The sequence below is a fragment of the Stenella coeruleoalba genome (genome assembly GCF_951394435.1).
Source record: "Stenella coeruleoalba genome assembly, contig: scaffold_204, whole genome shotgun sequence".
In the NCBI taxonomy this organism is placed as follows: Eukaryota; Metazoa; Chordata; class Mammalia; order Artiodactyla; family Delphinidae; genus Stenella; species Stenella coeruleoalba.
In genome coordinates this window covers 268,162-288,544 of record NW_027646216.1, presented here as the reverse complement: position 1 = coordinate 288,544, position 20,383 = coordinate 268,162, and the positions used below count along the sequence as shown (strand labels likewise).

At 43.8% G+C, this 20,383-nt stretch overlaps 1 long non-coding RNA gene across 3 annotated transcripts in view; it reads right to left on the bottom strand.

Moving 5' to 3' along the window:
- The window catches only part of LOC307181253, a 325,092-nt gene that overhangs the window by 38,316 nt on the left and 266,393 nt on the right, over positions 1-20,383 (bottom strand). Inside the window, exon 1 of one of the 3 annotated variants that reach the window (XR_013826228.1) lies at positions 20,242-20,260. The exons of the other annotated variants lie outside the window; for them this stretch is intronic. This is a non-coding gene — a long non-coding RNA (uncharacterized lncRNA). Of the gene's footprint in view, positions 1-20,241; positions 20,261-20,383 lie in introns of those variants that run through there. 3 annotated transcript variants of the gene reach the window in all.

The window sequence follows — 20,383 nt, the reverse complement described above, 5'->3', positions numbered from 1 at the left end:
CTACTCCTTGCTCAATGAAATGGACTCAACACCGCATATTAAACGCCTAAGAATGTACCTGACTAGTAAGTATCTTAAAACCTATAGATTGCTATGTCTCCGAAAGAGAATCAAGCATGTGTACAGGGGCATAAATGCAGCAGTGATAGGATTGGAGAGGTTCAGTGAGCAAATGAAGACCCTTTGAAGTCATATTGCATGGTACCCATTCCACGGGTTTCAACTACCCAGATTTTAGGTATTCTTCCTTCAGCTAAAACATGCATGTAGAACCCAGAGTATGATCAACCATGTGATCGGGAGACGTGTTCAAATATGTCTCAGTTTTCCTCCCCTGGTACTCGGGTGCAACATTCCAGACGCTTTACTAACACTCTCCCCACTAGGAGAGTCAGCCCCTTTAACCTCCTGTTTGGCCCAGTTTGCAATTTCTGCGGAAGATGAACAGGAATAGCGAGAACCTATGAGAGGCTAGCTGGAGGTGTCTGGACGGGCAAATTTAACTCTCATTTCCCACCAGGAAGAGGAAATAAACAAAGGCTCAGCGTGCCATGCCAGAACCAGATTAGGGCCTGAAGACATCCTGCGGTGTTGCGGCCAGGTCACAAGAAAGCGAGTTGAAGAAAGGAGCTCAGGGTCACTGTAATTCACAAACCTGCAGAGTTATAAATGACAGCTATCGTCCAAAAATAGACTGAAGTAAGGCTGCCAAGAGGACTTGAAAGCGGGGCAGAATTGCAGGAAACCGATTTCAGGAGGTAGACTGGAATTGCATTGAAAGCATAGGAAAAGAGGCAGAACGTCCACAATGATGCACTTGGCCAAAAAGGGCGTATGCGTTTTTTCCTGAATATATTCAGGAAAAAACGCATACGCCCTTTTTGGCCAACCAAGCAAGCTTGCAAAGGAAATCTGCACTACAATGAAGTCTCACTTCCCCCCGGTCAAAAGGGCCATCTGAAAAAAGTGTAAAATCCAGAAAGGCAGGACAGGCCATGGAGAACTGGGAGCCTTGTTATGCTGATGGGCGGGATGTAAATTGCCAACAACCACTCGGGAGAAGTGTATGGTGTTTCCTGAAACATCTAAAAAACAAAGCAACAGAGCCTAGGGCACTTCCATTTATGGTCCTATAGCTTAGGGAAATTAAAATCAAAAAGACACAGCCACCCCAAAGTTTGGAACGGCTCTGTTTACAAGAACCTCGTTTACAGTACAAGTTCAACATCGCAGAAAGTGAAAAATGGATAAAGAACTTGTGGTACTTACGTACAATGCAGTATCACTCAGCAATGAAATCTATGTCATCAGGCCCGTAGCAGCATAATGAGTGGATTAAGGTACGATAATTCTAACTGAAATAAGTCACACAGAAAAAGAAACATCATAAGATATCACTAATACACGGAATGTAAACTTGGCTACACAAGACCTGCATTCCAAAACACAACAGGGTCTCAAATTTAGAAAACCAACTTATGCTTGCTTAAGGGGAAAGGTGAGTTGGGGTGCTGCATAAAACCAGAGATTGAAATGAGGACAGATAAAGTTCCTTAAGCCAAATATGGAATAGACAAGAGCTACTCCTTGCTCAATGAAATGGACTCAACACCGCATATTAAACGCCTAAGAATGTACCTGACTAGTAAGTATCTTAAAACCTATGGATTGCTATGTCTCCAAAAGAGAATCAAGCGTGTGTACGGGGCATAAACGCAGCAGTGATAGGATTGGAGAGGTTCGGTGAGCAAATGAAGACCCTTTGAAGTCATATTGCATGGTACCCATTACACGGGTCTCAACTCTCCAGGTTTAAGGTATTCTTCCTTCAGCTAAAACATGCATGTGGAACCCAGAGTATGATCAACCATGTGAACGGGAGACGTGTTCAAATATGTCTCAGTTTTCCTCCCCTGGTACTCGGGTGCAACATTCCAGACGCTTTACTAACACTCTCCCCACTTGGAGAGTCAGCGCCTTTAACCTCCTGTTTGGCACAGTTTCCAATTTCTGCGGAAGATGAACAGGAATAGCGAGAACCAATGAGAGGCTAGCTGGAGATGTCTGGACGGGCAAATTTAACTCTCATTTCCCACCAGGAAGAGGAAATAACCAAAGGCTCAGTGTGCCGTACCGGAACCAGATTAGGGCCTGAAGCCATCCTGCGGTGTTGCGGCCAGCTCAAAAGAAAGCGAGTTGAAGAAAGGAGCTCAGGGGCACTGTAATTCACAAACCTGCAGAGTTATAAATGACAGCTATCGTCCAAAAATATACTGAAGTAAGGCTGCCAAGAGGACTTGAAAGCGGGGCAGAATTGCAGGAAACCGATTTCAGGAGGTAGACTGGAATTGCATTGAAAGCATAGGAAAAGAGGCAGAACGTCCACAATGATGCACTTGGCCAAAAAGGGCGTATGCGTTTTTTCCTGAATATATTCAGGAAAAAACGCATACGCCCTTTTTGGCCAACCAAGCAAGCTTGCAAAGGAAATCTGCACTACAATGAAGTCTCACTTCCCCCCGGTCAAAAGGGCCATCTGATAAAAGTGTAAAATCCAGAAAGGCAGGGCAGGCCATGGAGAACTGGGAGCCTTGTTATGCTGATGGGCGGGATGTAAATTGCCAACAACCACTTGGGAGAAGTGTATGGTGTTTCCTGAAACATCTAAAAAACAAAGCAACAGAACCTAGGGCACTTCCACTTATGGTCCTATAGCTTAGGGAAATTAAAATCAAAAAGACACAGCCACCCCAAAGTTTGGAATGGCTCTGTTTACAAGAACCTCGTTTACAGTACAAGTTCAACATCGCAGAAAGTGAAAAATGGATAAAGAAGTTGTGGTACTTACGTACAATGCAGTATCACTCAGCAATGAAATCTATGTCATCAGGCCCTTAGCAGCATAATGAGTGGATTCAGGTACGATGATTCTAACTGAAATAAGTCACACAGAAAAAGAAACATCATAAGATATCACTAATACACGGAATGTAAACTTGGCTACACAGGAACTGCATTCCAAAACAGAACAGGGTCTCAAATTTAGAAAACCAACTTATGCTTGCTTAAGGTGAAAGGTGAGTTGGGGTGCTGCATAAAACCAGAGATTGAAATGAGCACAGATAAAGTTCCTTAAGCCAAATATGGAATAGACAAGAGCTACTCCTTGCTCAACGAAATGGACACAAAACCCCATATTAAACGCATAAGAATGCACCTGACTAGTAAGTATCTTAAAACCTATGGATTGCTATGTCTCCGAAAGAGAATCAAGCATGTGTACAGGGGCATAAACGCAGCAGTGATAGGATTGGAGAGGTTCGTGAGCAAATGAAGACCCTTTGAAGTCATATTGCATGGTACCCATTCCACGGGTTTCAACTACCAAGGTTTAAGGTATTCTTCCTTCATCTAAAACATGCATGTGGAACCTAGAGTATGATCAACCATGTGATCGGGAGACGTGTTCAAATATGTCTCAGTTTTCGTACCCTGGTACTCGGGTGCAACATTCCAGACGCTTTACTAACACTCTCCGCACTTGGAGAGTCAGTCCCTTTAACTTCCTGTTTGGCCCAGTTTGCAATTTATGTGGAAGATGAACAGGAATAGAGAGAAACAATGAAAGACTAGCTGGAGGTGTCTGGATGGGAAAATATAACTCTCATTTCCCACCAGGAAGAGGAATTAACCAAAGGCTCAGCGTGCCGTGCCAGAACCAGATTAGGGCCTGAAGACATCCTGCGGTGTTGCGGCCAGGTCACAAGAAAGCGAGTTGAAGAAAGGAGCTCAGGGGCACTGTAATTCACAAACCTGCAGAGTTATAAATGACAGCTATCGTCCAAAAATAGACTGAAGTAAGGCTGCCAAGAGGACTTGAAAGCGGGGCAGAATTGCAGGAAACCGATTTCAGGAGGTAGACTGGAATTGCATTGAAAGCATAGGAAAAGAGGCAGAACGTCCACAATGATGCACTTGGCCAAAAAGGGCGTATGCGTTTTTTCCTGAATATATTCAGGAAAAAACGCATACGCCCTTTTTGGCCAACCAAGCAAGCTTGCAAAGGAAATCTGCACTACAATGAAGTCTCACTTCCCCCCGGTCAAAAGGGCCATCTGAAAAAAGTGTAAAATCCAGAAAGGCAGGACAGGCCATGGAGAACTGGGAGCCTTGTTATGCTGATGGGCGGGATGAAAATTGCCAAGAACCACTTGGGAGAAGTGTATGGTGTTTCCTGAAACAACTAAAAAACAAAGCAACAGAACCTAGGGCACTTCCACTTATGGTCCTATAGCTTAGGGAAATTAAAATGAAAAAGACACAGCCACCCCAAAGTTTGGAACGGCTCTGTTTACAAGAACCTCGTTTACAGTACAAGTTCAACATCGCAGAAAGTGAAAAATGGATAAAGAAGTTGTGGTATTTACTTACAAAGCAATATCACTCAGCAATGAAATCTGTGTCATCAGGCCCTTAGCAGCACAATGAGTGGATTCAGGTATGATGATTCTAACTGAAATAAGTCACACAGAAAAAGAAACATCATAAGATATCACTAATACACGGAATGTAAACTTGGTTACACAGGAACTGCATTCCAAAACAGAACAGGGTCTCAAATTTAGAAAACCAACTTATGCTTGCTTAAGGGGAAAGGTGAGTTGGGGTGCTGCATAAAACCAGAGATTGAAATGAGCACAGATAAAGTTCCTTAAGCCAAATATGGAATAGACAAGAGCTACTCCTTGCTCAACGAAATGGACTCAAAACCCCATATTAAACGCCTAAGAATGTACCTGACAAGTAAGTATCTTAAAACCTATGGATTGCTATGTCTCCAAAAGAGAATCAAGCGTGTGTACAGGGGCATAAACGCAGCAGTGATAGGATTGGAGAGGTTCGGTGAGCAAATGAAGACCCTTTGAAGTCATATTGCATGGTACCCATTACACGGGTCTCAACTCTCCATGTTTAAGGTATTCTTCCTTCAGCTAAAACATGCATGTGGAACCCAGAGTATGATCAAACATGTGAACGGGAGGCGTGTTCAAATATGTCTCAGTTTTCCTCCCCTGGTACTCGGGTGCAACATTCCAGACGCTTTACTAACACTCTCCCGACTTGGAGAGTCAGTCCCTTTAACCTCCTGTTTGGCCCAGTTTGCAATTTCTGCGGAAGATGAACAGGAATAGCGAGAACCAATGAGAGGCTAGCTGGAGGTGTCTGGACGGGCAAATTCAACTCTCATTTCCCACCAGGAAGAGGAATTAACCAAAGGCTCAGCATGCCGGGCCGGAACCAGATTAGGGCCTGAAGCCATCCTGCGGTGTTGCGGCCAGGTCACAAGAAAGCGAGTTGAAGAAAGGAGCTCAGGGGCACTGTAATTCACAAACCTGCAGAGTTATAAATGACAGCTATCGTCCAAAAATAGACTGAAGTAAGGCTGCCAAGAGGACTTGAAAGCGGGGCAGAATTGCAGGAAACCGATTTCAGGAGGTAGACTGGAATTGCATTGAAAGCATAGGAAAAGAGGCAGAACGTCCACAATGATGCACTTGGCCAAAAAGGGCGTATGCGTTTTTTCCTGAATATATTCAGGAAAAAACGCATACGCCCTTTTTGGCCAACCAAGCAAGCTTGCAAAGGAAATCTGCACTACAATGAAGTCTCACTTCCCCCCGGTCAAAAGGGCCATCTGAAAAAAGGGTAAAATCCAGAAAGGCAGGACAGGCCATGGAGAACTGGGAGCCTTGTTATGCTGATGGGCGGGATGTAAATTGCCAACAACCACTCGGGAGAAGTGTATGGTGTTTCCTGAAACATCTAAAAAACAAAGCAACAGAACCTAGGGCACTTCCACTTATGGTCCTATAGCTTAGGGAAATTAAAATCAAAAAGACACAGCCACCCCAAAGTTTGGAACGGCTCTGTTTACAAGAACCTCGTTTACAGTACAAGTTCAACATCGCAGAAAGTGAAAAATGGATAAAGAAGTTGTGGTATTTACTTACAAAGCAATATCACTCAGCAATGAAATCTGTGTCACAAGGCCCTTAGCAGCACAATGAGTGGATTCAGGTATGATGATTGTAACTGAAATAAGTCACAGAGAAAAAGAAACATCATAAGATATCAGTAATACACGGAATGTAAACTTGGCTACACAGGAACTGAATTACAGAACAGAACAGGGTCTCAAATTTAGAAAACCAACTTATGCTTGCTTAAGGGGAAAGGTGTGTTGGGGTGCTGCATAAAACCAGAGATTGAAATGAGCACAGATAAAGTTCCTTAAGCCAAATATGGAATAGAAAAGAGCTACTCCTTGCTCAGCGAAATGGACCCAACACCCCATATTAAACGCCTAAGAATATACCTGACTAGTAAGTATCTTAAAACCTATGGATTGCTATGTCTCCAAAAGAGAATCAAGCGTGTGTACAAGGGTCATAAACGCAGCAGTGATAGGATTGGAGAGGTTCGGTGAGCATATGAAGACCCTTTGAAGTCATATTGCATGGTACCCATTACACGGGTCTCAACTCTCCAGGTTTAAGGTATTCTTCCTTCAGCTAAAACATGCATGTGGAACCCAGAGTATGATCAACCATGTGAACGGGAGACGTATTCAAATATGTCTCAGTTTTCCTCCCCTGGTACTCGGGTGCAACATTCCAGACGCTTTACTAACACTCTCCCGACTTGGAGAGTCAGTCCCTTTAACCTCCTGTTTGGCCCAGTTTGCAATTTCTGCGGAAGATGAACAGGAATAGCGAGAACCAATGAGAGGCTAGCTGGAGGTGTCTGGATGGGCAAATTTAACTCTCATTTCCCACCAGGAAGAGGAAATAACCAGAGGCTCAGCGTGCCGTACCGGAACCAGATTAGGGCCTGAAGCCATCCTGCGGTGTTGCGGCCAGCTCAAAAGAAAGCGAGTTGAAGAAAGGAGCTCAGGGGCACTGTAATTCACAAACCTGCAGAGTTATAAATGACAGCTATCGTCCAAAAATAGACTGAAGTAAGGCTGCCAAGAGGACTTGAAAGCGGGGCAGAATTGCAGGAAACCAATTTCAGGAGGTGGACTGGAATTGCATTGAAAGCATAGGAAAAGAGGCAGAACGTCCACAATGATGCACTTGGCCAAAAAGGGCGTATGCGTTTTTTCCTGAATATATTCAGGAAAAAACGCATACGCCCTTTTTGGCCAACCAAGCAAGCTTGCAAAGGAAATGTGCACTACAATGAAGTCTCACTTCCCCCCGGTCAAAAGGGCCATCTGAAAAAAGTGTAAAATCCAGAAAGGCAGGACAGGCCATGGAGAACTGGGAGCTTTGTTATGCTGATGGGCGGGATGTAAATTGCCAAGAACCACTTGGGAGAAGTGTATGGTGTTTCCTGAAACATCTAAAAAACAAAGCAACAGAACCTAGGGCACTTCCACTTATGGTCCTATAGCTTAGGGAAATTAAAATCAAAAAGACACAGACACCCCAAAGTTTGGAATGGCTCTGTTTACAAGAACCTCGTTTACAGTACAAGTTCAACATCGCAGAAAGTGAAAAATGGATAAAGAAGTTGTGGTATTTACTTACAAAGCAATATCACTCAGCAATGAAATCTGTGTCATCAGGCCCTTAGCAGCACAATGAGTGGATTCAGGTATGATGATTCTAACTGAAATAAGTCACACAGAAAAAGAAACATCATAAGATATCACTAATACACGGAATGTAAACTTGGCTACACAGGAACTGCATTCCAAAACAGAACAGGGTCTCAAATTTAGAAAACCAACTTATGCTTGCTTAAGGGGAAAGGTGAGTTGGGGTGCTGCATAAAACCAGAGATTGAAATGAGCACAGATAAAGTTCCTTAAGCCAAATATGGAATAGACAAGAGCTACTCCTTGCTCAACGAAATGGACTCAACACCGCATATTAAACGCCTAAGAATGTAACTGACTAGTAAGTATCTTAAAACCTATGGATTGCTATGTCTCCGAAAGAGAATCAAGCATGTGTACAGGGGCATAAACGCAGCAGTGATAGGATTGGAGAGGTTCGGTGAGCAAATGAAGACCCTTTGAAGTCATATTGCATGGTACCCATTCCACGGGTTTCAAATACCCAGGTTTAAGGTATTCTTCCTTCAGCTAAAACATGCATGTGGAACCTAGAGTATGATCAACCATGTGATCGGGAGACGTGTTCAAATATGTCTCAGTTTTCGTACCCTGGTACTCGGGTGCAATATTCCAGACGCTTTACTAACACTCTCCCTACTTGGAGAGTCAGTCCCTTTAACCTCCTGTTTGGCCCAGTTTGCAATTTCTGCAGAAGATGAACAGGAATAGCGAGAACCAATGAGAGACTAGCTGGAGGTGTCTGGACGGGCAAATTCAACTCTCATTTCCCACCAGGAAGAGGAATTAACCAAAGGCTCAGCATGCCGGGCCGGAACCAGATTAGGGCCTGAAGACATCCTGCGGTGTTGCGGCCAGGTCACAAGAAAGCGAGTTGAAGAAAGGAGCTCAGGGGCACTGTAATTCACAAACCTGCAGAGTTATAAATGACAGCTATCGTCCAAAAATAGACTGAAGTAAGGCTGCCAAGAGGACTTGAAAGCGGGGCAGAATTGCAGGAAACCGATTTCAGGAGGTAGACTGGAATTGCATTGAAAGCATAGGAAAAGAGGCAGAACGTCCACAATGATGCACTTGGCCAAAAAGGGCGTATGCGTTTTTTCCTGAATATATTCAGGAAAAAACGCATACGCCCTTTTTGGCCAACCAAGCAAGCTTGCAAAGGAAATCTGCACTACAATGAAGTCTCACTTCCCCCGGGTCAAAAGGGCCATCTGAAAAAAGTGTAAAATCCAGAAAGGCAGGACAGGCCATGGAGAACTGGGAGCCTTGTTATGCTGATGGGCGGGATGTAAATTGCCAAGAACCACTTGGGAGAAGTGTATGGTGTTTCCTGAAACAACTAAAAAACAAAGCAACAGAACCTAGGGCACTTCCACTTATGGTCCTATAGCTTAGGGAAATTAAAATGAAAAAGACACAGCCACCCCAAAGTTTGGAACGGCTCTGTTTACAAGAACCTCGTTTACAGTACAAGTTCAACATCGCAGAAAGTGAAAAATGGATAAAGAAGTTGTGGTATTTACTTACAAAGCAATATCACTCAGCAATGAAATCTGTGTCATCAGGCCCTTAGCAGCACAATGAGTGGATTCAGGTATGATGATTCTAACTGAAATAAGTCACACAGAAAAAGAAACATCATAAGATATCACTAATACACGGAATGTAAACTTGGCTACACAGGAACTGCATTCCAAAACAGAACAGTGTCTCAAATTTAGAAAACCAACTTATGCTTGCTTAAGGGGAAAGGTGAGTTGGGGTGCTGCATAAAACCAGAGATTGAAATGAGCACAGATAAAGTTCCTTAAGCCAAATATGGAATAGACATGAGCTACTCCTTGCTCAACGAAATGGACTCAAAACCCCATATTAAACGCCTAAGAATGTACCTGACAAGTAAGTATCTTAAAACCTATGGATTGCTATGTCTCCAAAAGAGAATCAAGCGTGTGTACAGGGGCATAAACGCAGCAGTGATAGGATTGGAGAGGTTCGGTGAGCAAATGAAGACCCTTTGAAGTCATATTGCATGGTACCCATTACACGGGTCTCAACTCTCCAGGTTTAAGGTATTCTTCCTTCAGCTAAAACATGCATGTGGAACCCAGAGTATGATCAACCATGTGAACGGGAGACGTGTTCAAATATGTCTCAGTTTTCCTCCCCTGGTACTCGGGTGCAACATTCCAGACGCTTTACTAACACTCTCCCGACTTGGAGAGTCAGTCCCTTTAACCTCCTGTTTGGCCCAGTTTGCAATTTCTGCGGAAGATGAACAGGAATAGCGAGAACCAATGAGAGGCTAGCTGGAGGTGTCTGGACGGGCAAATTCAACTCTCATTTCCCACCAGGAAGAGGAATTAACCAAAGGCTCAGCGTGCCGTGCCGGAACCAGATTAGGGCCTGAAGCCATCCAGCGGTGTTGCGGCCAGGTCACAAGAAAGCGAGTTGAAGAAAGGAGCTCAGGGGCACTGTAATTCACAAACCTGCAGAGTTATAAATGACAGCTATCGTCCAAAAATAGACTGAAGTAAGGCTGCCAAGAGGACTTGAAAGCGGGGCAGAATTGCAGGAAACCGATTTCAGGAGGTAGACTGGAATTGCATTGAAAGCATAGGAAAAGAGGCAGAACGTCCACAATGATGCACTTGGCCAAAAAGGGCGTATGCGTTTTTCCTGAATATATTCAGGAAAAAACGCATATGCCCTTTTAGGCCAACCAAGCAAGCTTGCAAAGGAAATCTGCACTACAATGAAGTCTCACTTCCCCCCGGTCAAAAGGGCCATCTGAAAAAAGTGTAAAATCCAGAAAGGCAGGACAGGCCATGGAGAACTGGGAGCCTTGTTATGCTGATGGGCGGGATGTAATTTGCCAACAACGACTCGGGAGAAGTGTATGGTGTTTCCTGAAACATCTAAAAAACAAAGCAACAGAACCTAGGGCACTTCCACTTATGGTCCTATAGCTTAGGGAAATTAAAATGAAAAAGACACAGCCACCCCAAAGTTTGGAACGGCTCTGTTTACAAGAACCTCGTTTACAGTACAAGTTCAACATCGCAGAAAGTGAAAAATGGATAAAGAAGTTGTGGTATTTACTTACAAAGCAATATCACTCAGCAATGAAATCTGTGTCATCAGGCCCTTAGCAGCACAATGAGTGGATTCAGGTATGATGATTCTAACTGAAATAAGTCACACAGAAAAAGAAACATCATAAGATATCACTAATACACGGAATATAAACTTGGCTACACAGGAACTGCATTCCAAAACAGAACAGGGTCTCAAATTTAGAAAACCAACTTATGCTTGCTTAAGGGGAAAGGTGAGTTGGGGTGCTGCATAAAACCAGAGATTGAAATGAGCACAGATAAAGTTCCTTAAGCCAAATATGGAATAGACATGAGCTACTCCTTGCTCAACGAAATGGAATCAAAACCCCATATTAAACGCCTAAGAATGTACCTGACAAGTAAGTATCTTAAAACCTATGGATTGCTATGTCTCCAAAAGAGAATCAAGCGTGTGTACAGGGGCATAAACGCAGCAGTGATAGGATTGGAGAGGTTCGGTGAGCAAATGAAGACCCTTTGAAGTCATATTGCATGGTACCCATTACACGGGTCTCAACTCTCCAGGTTTAAGGTATTCTTCCTTCAGCTAAAACATGCATGTGGAACCCAGAGTATGATCAACCATGTGAACGGGAGACGTGTTCAAATATGTCTCAGTTTTCCTCCCCTGGTACTCGGGTGCAACATTCCAGACGCTTTACTAACACTCTCCCGACTTGGAGAGTCAGTCCCTTTAACCTCCTGTTTGGCCCAGTTTGCAATTTCTGCGGAAGATGAACAGGAATAGCGAGAACCAATGAGAGGCTAGCTGGAGGTGTCTGGACGGGCAAATTCAACTCTCATTTCCCACCAGGAAGAGGAATTAACCAAAGGCTCAGCGTGCCGTGCCGGAACCAGATTAGGGCCTGAAGCCATCCTGCGGTGTTGCGGCCAGGTCACAAGAAAGCGAGTTGAAGAAAGGAGCTCAGGGGCACTGTAATTCACAAACCTGCAGAGTTATAAATGACAGCTATCGTCCAAAAATAGACTGAAGTAAGGCTGCCAAGAGGACTTGAAAGCGGGGCAGAATTGCAGGAAACCGATTTCAGGAGGTAGACTGGAATTGCATTGAAAGCATAGGAAAAGAGGCAGAACGTCCACAATGATGCACTTGGCCAAAAAGGGCGTATGCGTTTTTTCCTGAATATATTCAGGAAAAAACGCATACGCCCTTTTTGGCCAACCAAGCAAGCTTGCAAAGGAAATCTGCACTACAATGAAGTCTCACTTCCCCCCGGTCAAAAGGGCCATCTGAAAAAAGTGTAAAATCCAGAAAGGCAGGACAAGCCATGGAGAACTGGGAGCCTTGTTATGCTGATGGGCGGGATGTAATTTGCCAACAACCACTCCGGAGAAGTGTATGGTGTTTCCTGAAACATCTAAAAAACAAAGCAACAGAACCTAGGGCACTTCCACTTATGGTCCTATAGCTTAGGGAAATTAAAATGAAAAAGACACAGCCACCCCAACGTTTGGAACGGCTCTGTTTACAAGAACCTCGTTTACAGTACAAGTTCAACATCGCAGAAAGTGAAAAATGGATAAAGAAGTTGTGGTATTTACTTACAAAGCAATATCACTCAGCAATAAAATCTGTGTCATCAGGCCCTTAGCAGCACAATGAGTGGATTCAGGTATGATGATTCTAACTGAAATAAGTCACACAGAAAAAGAAACATCATAAGATATCACTAATACACGGAATGTAAACTTGGCTACACAGGAACTGCATTCCAAAACAGAACAGGGTCTCAAATTTAGAAAACCAACTTATGCTTGCTTAAGGGGAAAGGTGAGTTGGGGTGCTGCATAAAACCAGAGATTGAAATGAGCACAGATAAAGTTCCTTAAGCCAAATATGGAATAGACATGAGCTACTCCTTGCTCAACGAAATGGACTCAAAACCCCATATTAAACGCCTAAGAATGTACCTGACAAGTAAGTATCTTAAAACCTATGGATTGCTATGTCTCCAAAAGAGAATCAAGCGTGTGTACAGGGGCATAAACGCAGCAGTGATAGGATTGGAGAGGTTCGGTGAGCAAATGAAGACCCTTTGAAGTCATATTGCATGGTACCCATTACACGGGTCTCAACTCTCCAGGTTTAAGGTATTCTTCCTTCAGCTAAAACATGCATGTGGAACCCAGAGTATGATCAACCATGTGAACGGGAGACATGTTCAAATATGTCTCAGTTTTCCTCCCCTGGTACTCGGGTGCAACATTCCAGACGCTTTACTAACACTCTCCCGACTTGGAGAGTCAGTCCCTTTAACCTCCTGTTTGGCCCAGTTTGCAATTTCTGCGGAAGATGAACAGGAATAGCGAGAACCAATGAGAGGCTAGCTGGAGGTGTCTGGACGGGCAAATTCAACTCTCATTTCCCACCAGGAAGAGGAATTAACCAAAGGCTCAGCGTGCCGTGCCGGAACCAGATTAGGGCCTGAAGCCATCCTGCGGTGTTGCGGCCAGGTCACAAGAAAGCGAGTTGAAGAAAGGAGCTCAGGGGCACTGTAATTCACAAACCTGCAGAGTTATAAATGACAGCTATCGTCCAAAAATAGACTGAAGTAAGGCTGCCAAGAGGACTTGAAAGCGGGGCAGAATTGCAGGAAACCGATTTCAGGAGGTAGACTGGAATTGCATTGAAAGCATAGGAAAAGAGGCAGAACGTCCACAATGATGCACTTGGCCAAAAAGGGCGTATGCGTTTTTTCCTGAATATATTCAGGAAAAAACGCATACGCACTTTTTGGCCAACCAAGCAAGCTTGCAAAGGAAATCTGCACTACAATGAAGTCTCACTTCCCCCCGGTCAAAAGGGCCATCTGAAAAAAGTGTAAAATCCAGAAAGGCAGGACAGGCCATGGAGAACTGGGAGCCTTGTTATGCTGATGGGCGGGATGTAATTTGCCAACAACCACTCGGGAGAAGTGTATGGTGTTTCCTGAAACATCTAAAAAACAAAGCAACAGAACCTAGGGCACTTCCACTTATGGTCCTATAGCTTAGGGAAATTAAAATGAAAAAGACACAGCCACCCCAAAGTTTGGAACGGCTCTGTTTACTAGAAACTCGTTTACAGTACAAGTTCAACATCGCAGAAAGTGAAAAATGGATAAAGAAGTTGTGGTATTTACTTACAAAGCAATATCACTCAGCAATGAAATCTGTGTCATCAGGCCCTTAGCAGCACAATGAGTGGATTCAGGTATGATGATTCTAACTGAAATAAGTCACACAGAAAAAGAAACATCATAAGATATCAGTAATACACGGAATGGAAACTTGGCTACACAGGAACTGAATTACAGAACAGAACAGGGTCTCAAATTTAGAAAACCAACTTATGCTTGCTTAAGGGGAAAGGTGAGTTGGGGTGCTGCATAAAACCAGAGATTGAAATGAGCACAGATAAAGTTCCTTAAGCCAAATATGGAATAGACAAGAGCTACTCCTTGCTCAACGAAATGGACTCAACACCGCATATTAAACGCCTAAGAATGTAACTGACTAGTAAGTATCTTAAAACCTATGGATTGCTATGTCTCCAAAAGAGAATCAAGCGTGTGTACAGGGGCATAAACGCAGCAGTCATAGGATTGGAGAGGTTCGGTGAGCAAATGAAGACCCTTTGAAGTCATATTGCATGGTACCCATTACACGGGTCTCAACTCTCCAGGTTTAAGGTATTCTTCCTTCAGCTAAAACATGCATGTGGAACCCAGAGTATGATCAACCATGTGATCGGGAGACGTGTTCAAATATGTCTCAGTTTTCCTCCCCTGGTACTCGGGTGCAACATTCCAGACGCTTTACTAACACTCTCCCGACTTGGAGAGTCAGTCCCTTTAACCTCCTGTTTGGCCCAGTTTGCAATTTCTGCGGAAGATGAACAGGAATAGCGAGAACCAATGAGAGGCTAGCTGGAGGTGTCTGGACGGGCAAATTAAACTCTCATTTCCCACCAGGAAGAGGAGTTAACCAAAGGCTCAGCATGCCGGGCCGGAACCATATTAGGGCCTGAAGCCATCCTGCAGTGTTGCGGCCAGGTCACAAGAAAGCGAGTTGAAGAAAGGAGCTCAGGGGCACTGTAATTCACAAACCTGCAGAGTTATAAATGACAGCTATCGTCCAAAAATAGACTGAAGTAAGGCTGCCAAGAGGACTTGAAAGCGGGGCAGAATTGCAGGAAACCGATTTCAGGAGGTAGACTGGAATTGCATTGAAAGCATAGGAAAAGAGGCAGAACGTCCACAATGATGCACTTGGCCAAAAAGGGCGTATGCGTTTTTTCCTGAATATATTCAGGAAAAAACGCATACGCCCTTTTTGGCCAACCAAGCAAGCTTGCAAAGGAAATCTGCACTACAATGAAGTCTCACTTCCCCCCGGTCAAAAGGGCCATCTGAAAAAAGTGTAAAATCCAGAAAGGCAGGACAGGCCATGGAGAACTGGGAGCCTTGTTATGCTGATGGGCGGGATGTAAATTGCCAAGAACCACTTGGGAGAAGTGTATGGTGTTTCCTGAAACAACTAAAAAACAAAGCAACAGAACCTAGGGCACTTCCACTTATGGTCCTATAGCTTAGGGAAATTAAAATGAAAAAGACACAGCCACCCCAAAGTTTGGAACGGCTCTGTTTACAAGAACCTCGTTTACAGTACAAGTTCAACATCGCAGAAAGTGAAAAATGGATAAAGAAGTTGTGGTATTTACTTACAAAGCAATATCACTCAGTAATGAAATCTGTGTCATCAGGCCCTTAGCAGCACAATGAGTCGATTCAGGTATGATGATTCTAACTGAAATAAGTCACACAGAAAAAGAAACATCATAAGATATCAGTAATACACAGAATGGAAACTTGGCTACACAGGAACTGAATTACAGAACAAAACAGGGTCTCAAATTTAGAAAACCAACTTATGCTTGCTTAAGGGGAAAGGTGAGTTGGGGTGCTGCATAAAACCAGAGATTGAAATGAGCACAGATAAAGTTCCTTAAGCCAAATATGGAATAGACAAGAGCTACTCCTTGCTCAACGAAATGGACTCAACACCGCATATTAAACGCCTAAGAATGTACCTGACTAGTAAGTATCTTAAAACCTATGGATTGCTATGTTTCCGAAAGAGAATCAAGCATGTGTACAGGGGCATAAACGCAGCAGTGATAGGATTGGAGAGGTTCGGTGAGCAAATGAAGACCCTTTGAAGTCATATTGCATGGTACCCATTCCACGGGTTTCAACTACCCAGGTTTAAGGTATTCTTCCTTCAGCTAAAACATGCATGTGGAACCTAGAGTATGATCAACCATGTGATCGGGAGACGTGTTCAAATATGTCTCAGTTTTCGTACCCTGGTACTCGGGTGCAACATTCCAGACGCTTTACTAACACTCTCCCCACTTGGAGAGTCAGTCCCTTTAACCTCCTGTTTGGCCCAGTTTGCAATTTCTGCGGAAGATGAACAGGAATAGCGAGAACCAATGAGAGACTAGCTGGAGGTGTCTGGATGGGCAAATTTAACTCTCATTTCCCACCAGGAAGACGAATTAACCAAAGGCTCAGCGTGCCGTGCCAGAACCAGATTAGGGCCTGAAGACATCCTGCGGTGTTGCGGCCAGGTCACAAGAAAGCGAGTTAAAGAAAGGAGCTCAGGGGACTGTAATTCACAAACCTGCAGAGTTATAAATGACAGCTATCGTCCAAAAATATACTGAAGTAAGGCTGCCAAGAGGACTTGAAAGCGGGGCAGAATTGCAGGAAACCGATTTCAGGAGGTAGACTGGAATTGCATTGAAAGCATAGGAAAAGAGGCAGAACGTCCACAATGATGCACTTGGCCAAAAAGGGCGTATGCGTTTTTTCCTGAATATATTTTTCCTGAATATATTCAGGAAAAAACGCATACGCACTTTTTGGCCAACCAAGCAAGCTTGCAAAGGAAATCTGCACTACAATGAAGTCTCACTTCCCCCCGGTCAAAAGGGCCATCTGAAAAAAGTGTAAAATCCAGAAAGGCAGGACAGGCCATGGAGAACTGGGAGCCTTGTTATGCTGATGGGCGGGATGTAAATTGCCAACAACCACTCGGGAGAAGTGTATGGTGTTTCCTGAAACATCTAAAAAACAAAGCAACAGAACCTCGGGCACTTCCACTTATGGTCCTATAGCTTAGGGAAATTAAAATCAAAAAGACACAGCCACCCCAAAGTTTGGATCGGCTCTGTTTACAAGAACCTCGTTTACAGTACAAGTTCAACATCGCAGAAAGTGAAAAATGGATAAAGAAGTTGTGGTATTTACTTACAAAGCAATATCACTCAGCAATGAAATCTGTGTCATCAGGCCCTTAGCAGCACAATGAGTGGATTCAGGTATGATGATTCTAACTGAAATAAGTCACACAGAAAAAGAAACATCATAAGATATCAGTAATACACGGAATGTAAACTTGGCTACACAGGAACTGAATTACAGAACAGAACAGGGTCTCAAATTTAGAAAACCAACTTATGCTTGCTTAAGGGGAAAGGTGAGTTGGGGTGCTACATAAAACCAGAGATTGAAATGAGCACACATAAAGTTTCTTAAGCCAAATATGGAATAGACAAGAGCTACTCCTTGCTCAATGAAATGGACTCAACACCGCATATTAAACGCCTAAGAATGTACCTGACTAGTAAGTATCTTAAAACCTATAGATTGCTATGTCTCCGAAAGAGAATCAAGCATGTGTACAGGGGCATAAATGCAGCAGTGATAGGATTGGAGAGGTTCAGTGAGCAAATGAAGACCCTTTGAAGTCATATTGCATGGTACCCATTCCACGGGTTTCAACTACCCAGATTTTAGGTATTCTTCCTTCAGCTAAAACATGCATGTAGAACCCAGAGTATGATCAACCATGTGATCGGGAGACGTGTTCAAATATGTCTCAGTTTTCCTCCCCTGGTACTCGGGTGCAACATTCCAGACGCTTTACTAACACTCTCCCCACTTGGAGAGTCAGCGCCTTTAACCTCCTGTTTGGCCCAGTTTGCAATTTCTGCGGAAGATGAACAGGAATAGCGAGAACCTATGAGAGGCTAGCTGGAGGTGTCTGGACGGGCAAATTTAACTCTCATTTCCCACCAGGAAGAGGAAATAAACAAAGGCTCAGCGTGCCATGCCAGAACCAGATTAGGGCCTGAAGACATCCTGCGGTGTTGCGGCCAGGTCACAAGAAAGCGAGTTGAAGAAAGGAGCTCAGGGTCACTGTAATTCACAAACCTGCAGAGTTATAAATGACAGCTATCGTCCAAAAATAGACTGAAGTAAGGCTGCCAAGAGGACTTGAAAGCGGGGCAGAATTGCAGGAAACCGATTTCAGGAGGTAGACTGGAATTGCATTGAAAGCATAGGAAAAGAGGCAGAACGTCCACAATGATGCACTTGGCCAAAAAGGGCGTATGCGTTTTTTCCTGAATATATTCAGGAAAAAACGCATACGCCCTTTTTGGCCAACCAAGCAAGCTTGCAAAGGAAATCTGCACTACAATGAAGTCTCACTTCCCCCCGGTCAAAAGGGCCATCTGAAAAAAGTGTAAAATCCAGAAAGGCAGGACAGGCCATGGAGAACTGGGAGCCTTGTTATGCTGATGGGCGGGATGTAAATTGCCAACAACCACTCGGGAGAAGTGTATGGTGTTTCCTGAAACATCTAAAAAACAAAGCAACAGAGCCTAGGGCACTTCCATTTATGGTCCTATAGCTTAGGGAAATTAAAATCAAAAAGACACAGCCACCCCAAAGTTTGGAACGGCTCTGTTTACAAGAACCTCGTTTACAGTACAAGTTCAACATCGCAGAAAGTGAAAAATGGATAAAGAACTTGTGGTACTTACGTACAATGCAGTATCACTCAGCAATGAAATCTATGTCATCAGGCCCGTAGCAGCATAATGAGTGGATTAAGGTACGATAATTCTAACTGAAATAAGTCACACAGAAAAAGAAACATCATAAGATATCACTAATACACGGAATGTAAACTTGGCTACACAAGACCTGCATTCCAAAACAGAACAGGGTCTCAAATTTAGAAAACCAACTTATGCTTGCTTAAGGGGAAAGGTGAGTTGGGGTGCTGCATAAAACCAGAGATTGAAATGAGGACAGATAAAGTTCCTTAAGCCAAATATGGAATAGACAAGAGCTACTCCTTGCTCAATGAAATGGACTCAACACCGCATATTAAACGCCTAAGAATGTACCTGACTAGTAAGTATCTTAAAACCTATGGATTGCTATGTCTCCAAAAGAGAATCAAGCGTGTGTACAGGGGCATAAACGCAGCAGTGATAGGATTGGAGAGGTTCGGTGAGCAAATGAAGACCCTTTGAAGTCATATTGCATGGTACCCATTACACGGGTCTCAACTCTCCAGGTTTAAGGTATTCTTCCTTCAGCTAAAACATGCATGTGGAACCCAGAGTATGATCAACCATGTGAACGGGAGACGTGTTCTAATATGTCTCAGTTTTCCTCCCCTGGTACTCGGGTGCAACATTCCAGACGCTTTACTAACACTCTCCCCACTTGGAGAGTCAGCGCCTTTAACCTCCTGTTTGGCACAGTTTCCAATTTCTGCGGAAGATGAACAGGAATAGCGAGAACCAATGAGAGGCTAGCTGGAGATGTCTGGACGGGCAAATTTAACTCTCATTTCCCACCAGGAAGAGGAAATAACCAAAGGCTCAGCGTGCCGTACCGGAACCAGATTAGGGCCTGAAGCCATCCTGCGGTGTTGCGGCCAGCTCAAAAGAAAGCGAGTTGAAGAAAGGAGCTCAGGGGCACTGTAATTCACAAACCTGCAGAGTTATAAATGACAGCTATCGTCCAAAAATATACTGAAGTAAGGCTGCCAAGAGGACTTGAAAGCGGGGCAGAATTGCAGGAAACCGATTTCAGGAGGTAGACTGGAATTGCATTGAAAGCATAGGAAAAGAGGCAGAACGTCCACAATGATGCACTTGGCCAAAAAGGGCGTATGCGTTTTTTCCTGAATATATTCAGGAAAAAACGCATACGCCCTTTTTGGCCAACCAAGCAAGCTTGCAAAGGAAATCTGCACTACAATGAAGTCTCACTTCCCCCCGGTCAAAAGGGCCATCTGATAAAAGTGTAAAATCCAGAAAGGCAGGGCAGGCCATGGAGAACTGGGAGCCTTGTTATTCTGATGGGCGGGATGTAAATTGCCAACAACCACTTGGGAGAAGTGTATGGTGTTTCCTGAAACATCTAAAAAACAAAGCAACAGAACCTAGGGCACTTCCACTTATGGTCCTATAGCTTAGGGAAATTAAAATCAAAAAGACACAGCCACCCCAAAGTTTGGAATGGCTCTGTTTACAAGAACCTCGTTTACAGTACAAGTTCAACATCGCAGAAAGTGAAAAATGGATAAAGAAGTTGTGGTACTTACATACAATGCAGTATCACTCAGCAATGAAATCTATGTCATCAGGCCCTTAGCAGCATAATGAGTGGATTCAGGTACGATGATTCTAACTGAAATAAGTCACACAGAAAAAGAAACATCATGAGATATCACTAATACACGGAAT